The 11,227-nt window shown below is 36.9% G+C and overlaps 1 long non-coding RNA gene and 3 other non-coding genes across 4 annotated transcripts; all 4 read left to right on the forward strand.

Moving 5' to 3' along the window:
* The first annotated feature begins 747 nt into the window (after window positions 1-747).
* trnaq-cug (transfer RNA glutamine (anticodon CUG)) lies at window positions 748-819 on the forward strand. Its single transcript has one exon. It is a non-coding gene; the product is annotated as a tRNA-Gln (tRNA).
* A 102-nt stretch (window positions 820-921) lies between these two features.
* Window positions 922-995, forward strand: trnai-aau (transfer RNA isoleucine (anticodon AAU)). The gene has a single exon. It is a non-coding gene; the product is annotated as a tRNA-Ile (tRNA).
* An 88-nt stretch (window positions 996-1,083) lies between these two features.
* Window positions 1,084-1,156, forward strand: trnaf-gaa (transfer RNA phenylalanine (anticodon GAA)). Its single transcript has one exon. It is a non-coding gene; the product is annotated as a tRNA-Phe (tRNA).
* A 992-nt stretch (window positions 1,157-2,148) lies between these two features.
* Window positions 2,149-7,743, forward strand: LOC148682323 (uncharacterized). The gene is made up of 2 exons (XR_015942965.1): window positions 2,149-4,585; window positions 4,924-7,743. It is a non-coding gene; the product is annotated as an uncharacterized LOC148682323 (long non-coding RNA).
* The last annotated feature ends 3,484 nt before the right edge of the window (window positions 7,744-11,227 follow it).

Consider the following 11,227-nt stretch of genomic DNA (forward strand, 5'->3'; position numbering starts at 1 on the left):
AAGTCACCCAAAAAGCCTAGCTGCTTCACCCTTAAGTCCACCTGCTTCCACTTGACCAAAACACTATCTTCCTCCCAGATGGTCACGTTGCTTCTGGCGATGATTCCAATGGCCTGATCGACAGCACTCTATAATGCTATGTATTTAGCGATTTGATGTCCCACTGCGGACGCGCTGCTGAATAAAAGAAAACTGTGACTTGATAGGGCTTCTGAAGGGTTGCAATGATATGTACTACACAGAAACCGGCAAAGCTGACGTAAGTAGTTTCGCTTTAAACCCTCAAGGTGCCACCAGCTTTGCAATAAAAGCCAATGTGTAAAGGCATGAAAACAGAGGTGGAGAATGCAGTCATTGTTCCCGCTACCTCTCCCATGCAAAGCGAGCGCTTAACCATGAGCTAATTCCCCTCAAAGCAATCAATAATTGGCGATTTTCGACGTGGTCAAAATAGAAAAAAAAGATCACATTTGCTCTGTGGTGGCCTCTTTGCCCTGCCTGCCGTTTAGTCGTCAAAATGCCTGGAATAGTGCGCTTTTCTTTTGAAGGCCCTACCTGGTCCTGCTCCAGTAAACGTGTGAGGAGCCCTGCATGCCGAATGACGAGTTACTGAGAAATCAATGCACATTGGCACTGCCTTGTATTGACATTCTGCTACTTTCTGGCAAGGCCGTTTTCTTTTCTTTTTTTTTTTTGTTTTTACATTATTTTCTCTTTGGCCTGGGCAGCACCGAGCAGAAGATTTGAGGTTCCATGGTGTAATGGTTAGCACTCTGGACTCTGAATCCAGCGATCCGAGTTCAAATCTCGGTGGGACCTTGTTTTTTTATCAGCACCGCACAAAAAAAGCTGTAATAGCGTTCTTATCTCTTGAAGAAAATGACAGTTACTCTGAGCTTTTTAGCAAACATGGCAGAAAGTGGCCGGTTAGCTCAGCTGGTTAGAGCGTGGTGCTAATAACGCCAAGGTCGTGGGTTCGATCCCCGTACTGGCCAAACTTTTACCCTTTAAGGCCTCGGAGGCATTTCAGCATTCTGCTTAGTCTCACAGACACGAATGCTGCAGGATTCTTGTGAAAAGGCAGCCGAAATTGCTCAGTTGGGAGAGCGTTAAACTGAAGATCTAAAGGTCCCTGGTTCGATCCTGGGTTTCGGCAAAACAGTGATGTTGTTCTATTTTGTGCACAAGGGTCAGGTGACTGAAAGTCACCCAAAAAGCCTAGCTGCTTCACCCTTAAGTCCACCTGCTTCCACTTGACCAAAACACTATCTTCCTCCCAGATGGTCACGTTGCTTCTGGCGATGATTCCAATGGCCTGATCGACAGCACTCTATAATGCTATGTATTTAGCGCTTTGATGTCCCACTGCGGACGCGCTGCTGAATAAAAGAAAACTGTGACTTGATAGGGCTTCTGAAGGGTTGCAATGATATGTACTACACAGAAACCGGCAAAGCTGACGTAAGTAGTTTTGCTTTAAACCCTCAAGGTGCCACCAGCTTTGAAATAAAAGCCAATGTAAAAAGGCATGAAAACAGAGGTGGAGAATGCAGTCATTGTTCCCGCTACCTCTCCCTTGCAAAGTGAGCGCTTAACCATGAGCTAATTCCCCTCAAAGCAATCAATAGTTGGCGATTTTCGACATGGTCAAAATAGAAAAAAAAGATCACATTTGCTCTGTGGTGGCCTCTTTGCCCTGCCTGCCGTTTAGTCGTCAAAATGCCTGGAATAGTGCGCTTTTCTTTTGAAGGCCCTACCTGGTCCTGCTCCAGTAAACGTGTGAGGAGCCCTGCATGCCGAATGACGAGTTACTCAGAAATCAATGCACATTGGCACTGCCTTGTATTGACATTCTGCTACTTTCTGGCAAGGCCGTTTTCTTTCTTTTTTTTTGTTTTTTTACATTATTTTCTCTTTGGCCCGGGCAGCACCGAGCAGAAGACTTGAGGTTCCATGGTGTAATGGTTAGCACTCTGGACTCTGAATCCAGCGATCCGAGTCCAAATCTTGGTGGGACCTTGTTTTTTTTACCAGCACCGCACAAAAAAAGCTGGAATAGCATTCTTATCTCTTGAAGAAAATGACAGTTACTCTGAGCTTTTGAGCAAATATGGCAGAAAGTGACCGGTTAGCCTAGCTGGTTAGAGCGTAGTGCTAATAACGCCAAGGTCACGGGTTCGATCCCCGTACTGGCCAACCTTTTACACTTTAAGGCCTCAGAGGCATTTCAGGATTCTGCTTAGTCTCACAGACATGAATGCTGCAGGATATTTGTGAAAAGGCAGTCGAAATAGCTCAGTTGGGGGAGCGTTAGACTGAAGATCTAAAGGTCCCTGGTTCGATCCCGGGGTTGTAAAACAGTGCTGTTGTTCTATTTTGTGCACAAGGGGCAGGTGACTGAAGGCCCTACCTGGTCCTGCTCCAGTAAACGTGTGAGGAGCCCTGCATGCCGAATGACGAGTTACTCAGAAATCAATGCACATTGCCACCGCCTTGTATTGACATTCTGCTACTTTCTGGCAAGGCCGTTTTATAATTTTTTTTAAATATTTTTTTTCTTTAGCCTGGGCAGCACCAACTGGAAGACTTTTATTAAGCTTGGCAGTAAGTGGCCGGTTAGCTCTTACTGCCACCTGTAAGTCGTGGTTATTCTTGGTCACACCGGCCAATCACTTTGTGAGCTGGAGCCAAGATTCACCCTATTCTTGGTTAAGGCAGCCAATCGTGTTCTGAGTTACAATGAACGCTATGGCCAATCAGAGCCCTTATACCATCCATGATTTGTACTGTAATAAAAGATTTCGTTGCGGATTAATTCGGAAACCAATTGCAAAGTAAGTATTTTTTTAACAAGGTGGTTTAAATGAATAACCATTACAGTAACGTTAATTACTACAACATAATTATTATATGATTGTTATAGATGTTTTATAACGTTATTTGGTAAGATTAATGTTAGCCGACCAAGCAAACTGTACAGTTTTACTACAAACATTTTAATGCAGTTATTAATTAATTAATATGGATCATGCATGATTGCATCACTAATAATAAACCAACAATATAAGGGTCACACATCAATCCATTACTAATAATAATGTTATTATTATTAATGATGGATTAAATTGTGACCCTTATATTTTTGGTTTATTATTAGTGATGCAATCATGCGTGATCCATATTGTTTTATGCTTTATAATTAGTGATGTATTATGCGTGAGCATTATTAGATTAGTTTATGATTAGTGATGTAGTGATATGTGAGCGTCATTATACTATTTGTTTATAATTAATGACTGATGAATTGAGCCTTATATTTATTATTAGTGAAGTGATTCATTAATGTGTGAGAATAATGCACGGGCATTATTGTAACTATGGTAGTAAATGACAATATAAAGTGAAGTAATGTATAATAACTGCATTAAAATGTTTGTAGTAAAACTGTACAGTGTGCTTGGTCGGCTAACATTAATCTTAACAAACAACGTCATATAACATCTATAACAATCATATAATAATTGTGTTGTTGTAATTAATGTTACTGTAATGGTTATTCATTTAAACCAACTTGTTATAAAAATACTTACTTTGTAATTGTTGTCCGAATTAATCCACAACGAAATCTGTTAATACAGTACAAATCATGAATGTTATAAGGGCTCTGATTGGCCATAGCGTTCATTGTAACTCGGAACATGATTGGCTGCCGAAACCAAGAATAGGGTGAATCTTGGTTCCAGCTCGGGACAAGATTGGCCAGCGTAACCAAGAATTAAAAAAAAATCTTGGTTCTAACTCGGACCGTGATTGGCCGGTGTAACCAAGAATAACCACGAATTACAGGTGGCAGTATGCGCCACTGGCCCAGTCTGCGTCAGCAGTGCTCATTAGCATGCTGCTTGGAAAGAGGACACGGCTCGGTCAACATGCAGTTCCTTCAACGCTTGCTGTGCTTTCTTGTCATGGCAAGTTGTGGTGTCGATAGGATGCTCTAACACAGAGCATGTGACAGTCCCTCCCAAGAAGAACTGTGATCCAGGCTCTGAGACTTTCTCTTCTCCAGGAGGAGGTTGCAAATGTTATTAAAGAGTTATTTTTGTCAGAGCAGCTGCAGCACACCTGGGTGGAAGACCACAGCTAGGCTTGATGGTCTAGCCTGGTGGTCTAGTAATTAGGATTCGGCGCTCTCACCGCCGTGGCCCGAGTTCGATTCCTGGTCAGGGAACTTCCTTTTCACCTCCATGGTGAACTTCGAGCAGTGGTGCCGATGATATCTTCGTAAAGGCAAGAAAGCGGCTCTGAGCACAAAATACATCCTTTGAGCTGGAATCGAACCTGCGACCTAAGAATTGGTCCTACACTCTACCAACTGAGCTATCGAAGTCTTACATAGCAGTTCCACAACCACACCCTATAAGGTAGCTGCAGTCCGACCGCTGGCCAAAAAGGACAGGAGCAAAAGTACTTAAGCCTTCCCATACCGGGAGTTGAACCCGGGTCACCTGGGTGAAAATCAGGAATCCTGACTGCTAGACCATATGGAAATTGCCACTTTTAAAACCCAGTCTTGGCACAAACTCCAGTTCTTTCTGATCGCTGGCACTTCCCTGCTCCGCTTGAACAAGTGCCACTCATACACTTAAGCATTCTCTCATACACAGTTTCTTGGTTTCCATAACCGAGAAACTTCTGATCCATAGTCATAAGCGCTATCCTTTGTGCCACTCTGTTCAGCACTTTGTTAGCACATTGCTTGAAGCAAGGACAAGGCTCTGTCAACCCGGAGTTCCTTCACCACACATTCTGCTTTGTTTTTTTATGGCAAGAGGTTGTGTGAATGGGATGTTCTTACAGGATTCCTGACAATCCCTCCATGGAAGACCTGAGATCCAGGGTCAGAGACTCTCTCCTCTCCAAGAGGAGGTTAAAAGTCTTTTGTGTCTCTGTGTCAGAGCACTTAGGTGTTGCTGCAGCTCAGAGACCTACAAGTGGAGGAGATTACACTGCAAGTTGGCTGGATGACCTCTAAGGGGTCGGCAGTTATGCCACACGTAGGCTGGGTTTGCGATTGATGTAGCTGTAGTAGACATTCATAAAAATAAATAAAAATAAAACTGGTTACTCTGAGGTTGTGTTTAGGGTTGGGGTAGGTGTAAAATTTAATAAAACATAGCGGGTTACTGTGAGGTTGGGCCTAGGGCTGGGGTAGGTGTGATTTTAATAAACTGCAATAGGTTGTATTCTGTGCCATGTACAAGACATTGAATCAATGAAACCCACATGGAGGTTTGTTACTGTGAGGTTGGGTTAAGAGTTGTGGTAGGTTGTGTTGTAAAATAGCAATCAGTTTTTTATTATTATTGTCTCTTTTTCTTTTAATCAAACAATTATTTGTATTGGTCATGTAAGGGTCATATATTAACTGAACTTCTAATGTTGTGGGTGAGTGCTGTGCATACTAATTAGCATTTTTGCAGAAGTAGATACATGCGGGTCCAAAATTAAATTCAGCTCTGCAGAAACTTCCTGTCTGAAGAGAGGTGTTAAAACTGAACACAAAACATAGAAAGATGTATACTTTGTTGTTGGGCAGAGAATTCGTAGAAAAAGAGGAAGTATGTCGAAGGTGTGGCCAATGGAGGACTGAACAATGACTGACAAGTGACGTTACACCAAAACTCCACCTGTTAAGATCAGTTGTGTATATATGCTGAAGTCAGGAAATGTATGTTTGTTGCGAACCTCTTGAATGTAATTCTTGTATTGCATTGGGGTAACGTAACCCAGAGCTCTGTCATCGAATTATTCATTTGTATCCAATAAATTGTTACGATTTTTGACATTGAAGAAAAACCTCTCCAGACCTTTTCTCTTGAACACGCATGGAATAGAGATAGAAATTCCAACAATATGTTAAAATATATTTGAAAAATATTATATACATAGAGAGAGAGAAAGACAGAGACATTAAACCGATGAGATAGAAACTAGAAAAATAGTTGCACTTGTAACACTTTGAGGAAGTAACACTTTGAGGAACTGCGATTTGATGTGAGAGGACAAGATTGAGTTTAGGTGCAAAAACTAAATAGAATAATAATATTAGTAATAATAATGATTAAAAAAAAAATAAAAAATTGTTATGGCTTACACTGGCTGTTTTCATCTATGAAAGTCAGCTGCATAAGACTATCTAAGCCATCATCTAGGGTCAAAGAAAAATCATGGACACTTAGTGGATGTGGATGAACAAGATGAAGTGAGTTTAATTTTTCTAAATTTAAAAAGGATAAACACCAAGAAAGAAATCGATAATTAAACATTGCATTTCAGATATAAAAATATATATTAAACAAACATGAGGGGTCAAGGCCTAATATGAACCCTGAGATAGAGCAATAATGTTGAACAATTTTATTACATGGTAGGCCATGTCATAATTTGTGTTTTATGAATAATAACCCAACTGTGTCTTGTTTTTTAGTCTCCACCATCATAGTGCCCTACAGCTTTGCCTGCAGACTAAGCAGACCATAGTGCTGAGTGGATGGGAGTGAAGATGCCAAACTTTACTTAAAACTATTATTGGAGGTCAAATTGATTTTAAACTTAATAAAACCTGTCTCATTGGTTAAACTCTAGAATGTGGTCACAATGGCTCACATGGTTCTTGAGTGCATGTTTCCCTAACATCAGAGATACCAAGTTCTGAAGGAAAACTGAGAAGGAGGTTGCAGTGGAGAAGAGCAGTAACTGGTCTCCATGAGACATTATTCCAAAGACGGGTAAGACTCTCGTTGGCCACCGGGAGCGACCTAAGCCAGGAATTTTGTCGCGGAAGACTAGGCACCTGTACAGGTAGGCAGGTGTTGAGTGAGATGGTTGTGGAGTGGAGCAGTGATGCTTGAAAGGCCTAGAGCATCCGAGTATTGAGGGGCACTGTGAAAGATCAGTAGTCTGCCTCAGAAATGTGGGCTCCTCCAAACCGGACCACAGCGAACTGCTAAATATGTCTGGAGATCAGACACTCAGAAAAAGGAACTTGTGGGTAAAGTAAGAGGCAGGGTGCTGTAAAGAACCATTTGAGACCATATGATGACTGGTAATATGAAAGAGACAGAATTTATTAAGGTTTTGTTATGAAAATAATAACTAAGAAAAAGGCTTAGAGGAAAATATACAATGAATCTCTAAATGTATAATGTTGAAATGATATTTAACTATTTTTGCAAATTTTCATAGGTTTACTGATACAGAGCATGAACAGGATATAGGAGGAAGTACAATGTATGGTGGTGACTAAAGAAGAAGAAACAACTATTGGTAACTGAAGAAGTCATTTGAATTATAAATTTTGATGGAATTGATTATTTAAGTAAAGATTTACTAAAAGCTAAATATTATGTTGAATCATCTAAATTAAGATGGGATATTAAAAACTAGAAAAGGTTGGTAACAGAAATTTTTTTATGCGTAAAGAAGAAATTGAAACATGAAAAATTTAAATCACGTCATCGGGTAAAAATTAATAGTTCTAATCTGATAAAAGAATTGAAACAGAATAAGAGAGTTTAAGAAAACAGATTTTCTTTCACATGTAACCATGTGAAGAAGTTTAATGATGAAGTCAAAATACAGCTGAAAGAAACGAATAAGAAAATGTAGTGATTTTTAGTTAGCTTATAAAAGTATATAAAAAGTGTATGGGCAACTAGTTGAACCGAAATGACGTAGAACTAATTAGTAGCCAAAAGAAAATCATAAAAATGATTAGAACAAACTAAGTAAATAGTTGAGAAAATGAATTATCAAAAGTAGAGTCAAATTCAAAAACTGATTGATTATTAGTGAAATACTTAAATGGAGGATTGTAAAATTAGCCAGCGTAGTGAAGAGGTAGTTTGTCGTTGAGCAATTAATAGAAACACCTAGACAAGGTCATAGGGAATCTGTTTTAGACATTTTATTTAAGCTAAATTTTATCTGAGTTATAAACATAGATGTGACTAATTTAATTTTAATACAATTTTACAAGAAAGCAACAAACAAAAGAAGATTGTGTTTAGTTTATGATTTAGAAGCAATTAAGGAGAATAGATTTTAAAGCTGAGGTTAATAGTGTATGCCGAAATATGGTCATACTGATGAAAAAATGTAAAGTGATTGATTTTTGAATTATCAGAGAGAGTGGTGTTGATTAAGCATGTTGATGAAATTTTACTTGCAGAAAAAGAGTAGACACCTAATTGATTAAAATGAAATAGGTGTTATGACATTTCCATGGAAATAGATTTAAAGGAAGTAAAAATTATAGGTGATTAGATGACACGCCTCAATATTAGGAAAAGTCAGATCACTAAATAAATAAGCCATTTCAAATAACTGTAAACTGGTGAATGTAAAACACATGGTAATAAGACTAATATGAATTATAGACTTTAATTATATTTAGAGATATCAGAAAATGCAAGAGAAGAATGAGAGTGAGGTTATAATTGATTATAGAGATCTAAGGGAGAACAGGTGAATAAAAAGATATGTGCTAGTCATGATTGACAGATATAGTGAATGGCTAGAGGAGTGGCCAGCAAGCATAGAGGACAGTCAGACAGTGATGAAGTGTTTAATGAAAGACGATCTAGAAACAAATAGATGTTGAGTAAAAATTAGATTGGATAATGATAAACACTGAAATAATGAATATTTGAAATTGCAGCAAGTAATGGGCCTAAAGCATGAATTTAGGGATGGTGTAAGACTAATAATTACAGGGAAAGGTAGAGAAAATGGATACAAATTTGAACATAATTGGCAAAAATCTGTGCACAGACCAAACTGAATTGGATAAAAATCATAATGAGGGGTATTAGTTTGTTATGGAACAAAACGATGGAATTAATGACTTTTGAATTGTTTACAGGACTGCAGTTTTGGGGACTTGGTGCAGCTTGGATGTGCAGTGGATTACTTATGTAGAGATTAAAATATGACAAATTAACAACTTTATTTCAGATTTTTCTAAACAGGTTGCTTAAGGTGTAAAGCTGGCCGGATTGACCTGAAAGTTAACATAGGGGTGTAAAACGGCCTGGAGCTAGGCCCATGCCGAAAGGGGGATAAAACACAAAAAGGGGATAACTGACTAATTGTAGTGTGTAAGCATGTATTGGTGTGGGAGCTGAACACGCTGCAACACCAATGCATTAGGCCAACTGTATATTAGATACAGGCCAACACAAAAAGGGGAACCGAAAACCACATTAAATTCTAAAATAGAAAGAGAAAATAAGACTGATTTACTAGCTTATCACAATCTGACAGAAAGTGTGGGATTAAGTGTGTATGGATGTTTCCCAGAGATGGTTTGCAGCTGGAAGGGCATCCGCTGTGTAAAACATATGTTGGATAAGTTGGCGGTTCATTTCACTGACAGTGGGGACCCCAAATTAATAAAGGGACTAAGCTTTAAAAAAAAATTAATGAATGAATGAATTGGACAAATTAGACTGGAGAAATTTTTGAAAAATTTAATAAAACACAATCACATTTTAAAATAATTTTATTTTACACACATTAGTTTTTTGATTTTTAAAAAAAAATTATTTTTATACACACATTATTTTTTTATCTTCTATGTGAAGACATTTTTTATGATTTTTTTATCTTTTATTTTAAGAAATTTTTATGCTTTTTATCTTTTATTTTAATGCCTTTCTAATGCTTTTTAAATCTTTTATTTTAAGACATTTGTATGTTTTTTCATAATTTTTTATTCTAAGACATTCAATGTTTTTTTTAATCTTTTATTTCAAGAGGCTTTTTGAATCTTTTATTTTAAGACATTTTAACGATTATTTAGTTTTAAACACATCATTATGAATTTAAGATTCTTTTATTTGAAGACAATTTTAGGATTATTTATTTGAACACATTTTTGAAGATTATTTTAGTTTAAGCCATTGTTGTTTTTAAATATTTCATTTAAAGACATTTTAAGATTTTTATTTTCAGCTATGGTTGTTTTTGAACCTTTTATTTAAAGAGATTCTTAAGATTTTTATTTTATTTTAATCACATTGTTGTGTTTTTGATTTTGCCATTTTAAGACATTGAGAGAAAAAAATATGTTTGAATTTTGGTTTTAATAATTTGTTGACAAGTTTGAGTTAGTTTAATAACATTGTTACGATTGAGCTCTGAATCTTTCATTTTAATAATTGTTTAGTTTAATCCTACTTTGAAGCTGTTTTCATCCTAAATCTCAATTGTAATTTTGGTTCGATAATGAATTTAAAATGTTGAAATTCAGTTTGAACTATTCATGGGGATTATAATTTTGTATTAGTGAATTTCTAATTCCAATCACAAGTGTTTTCACAAGTTTTGATCTTTGATCTTATTATACAGAGGGATTTTTAATTAGAGCATATCTTTATGGGTGTGAATTTTCTTTTAATCAGATTTTTGGTTTTTTTTATGTTGGAGTTTTAAAATTTTATTTACATTTTTATTATTGTGATTCTTATTCTAATTTTGGTGGGGAAGAAGAAAACAAATTACCTTTATTGATAAAGTATATAAGAATGGAAAAATTTAATTATGGGATTTAATTAATTGGAAGTTAATAAGAGTGTTGGGAGTAATAAGCCTGAATATAGCAAGTATAATCCTTATTAAAAGAAGATATCGGAGTGACTTCAAGAGGGAAGAGACTGCACCACCGAAGAGGAGAACCAAGAGTGTGAAAATTATAAACTGAATCCAGAAAAGTTAAAGAAATTGAAATTGTTAAAAGGGGTTTTGGGCATTATCTAACATAATGAATAAGCACTATGATGTTAATGATTTTTTTGAATGAGAGGGAAAACCAAGATTTAGGAAAACGCCTGTTGTAATGACAATTGGAATTTTTTGTGGGGATTTGATTATCTGTTTTTGTTTTTGTCTGCTCCAGAGAGGAGCAGAAAAGGGGAATTGTTGGAGAAAAAGAATTTATTTTCATTACTTTTGTGTTTTTTATTAGGAAAATGTTTAGACTAACAACAGATTAATCAATCTTTTCTATTGTATTATAAAACATCTTGACCAGACAAACTTCCTCTTTTTTACTGTGCTGCATACTTTTTAGAAGAACTGCTGACAAGTGGAAACAGCAGAATAAGAATAAATTTAGGTTTGTTCCAGAAGTCTAGACATGTCACAAGTTGTCATGATGCTTGATCAA

This window comes from Danio rerio, chromosome 4, assembly GCF_052040795.2.
Source record: "Danio rerio strain M-AB ecotype USA chromosome 4, GRCz13ab, whole genome shotgun sequence".
Classification (NCBI taxonomy): Eukaryota; Metazoa; Chordata; class Actinopteri; order Cypriniformes; family Danionidae; genus Danio; species Danio rerio.